This window comes from Brassica oleracea, chromosome C8, assembly GCF_000695525.1.
Source record: "Brassica oleracea var. oleracea cultivar TO1000 chromosome C8, BOL, whole genome shotgun sequence".
NCBI lineage: Eukaryota > Viridiplantae > Streptophyta > Magnoliopsida > Brassicales > Brassicaceae > Brassica > Brassica oleracea.
The window spans coordinates 20,261,637-20,262,042 of record NC_027755.1 but is presented as its reverse complement, the minus strand read 5'-3'; positions in this window follow the sequence as shown (position 1 = coordinate 20,262,042).

Sequence of the window (406 nt, the reverse complement as noted above, 5' to 3'; positions counted from 1 at the left end):
GAAATTCAAAACCGCTTCCATGGATACTATTCCCGAAAACTCGACCAGCAAAGTCCTAGCAAGTCCACCACAAAAGTTCCGGCGAAGTCCAACACCGGTTCCTTGGATAAGAAAAAAGGATTTGCAGCTCCAGTGCTCTGCCAAATAGCTGCAGCATCTGCCATCGTATACATATTCTACTGTCCTCGCCAGTGGACTCCAACGTCTCTTCAGAATTTGGTTACTTCGCTGGTATATTAGATATATGATGGTAACAAAGGCGTTCATGTATGCTGCAGTTTGTAAATTGTTTAATTGATATGAGCACTGGGGAGTTTAAAGGCCAACTTTTCGAAATGAAGCGGAAGGTGGTACTTCGACGTTTCTGGTGGTCTTTCAAGACAAGTCCATCAAGAAAAGGATCAAA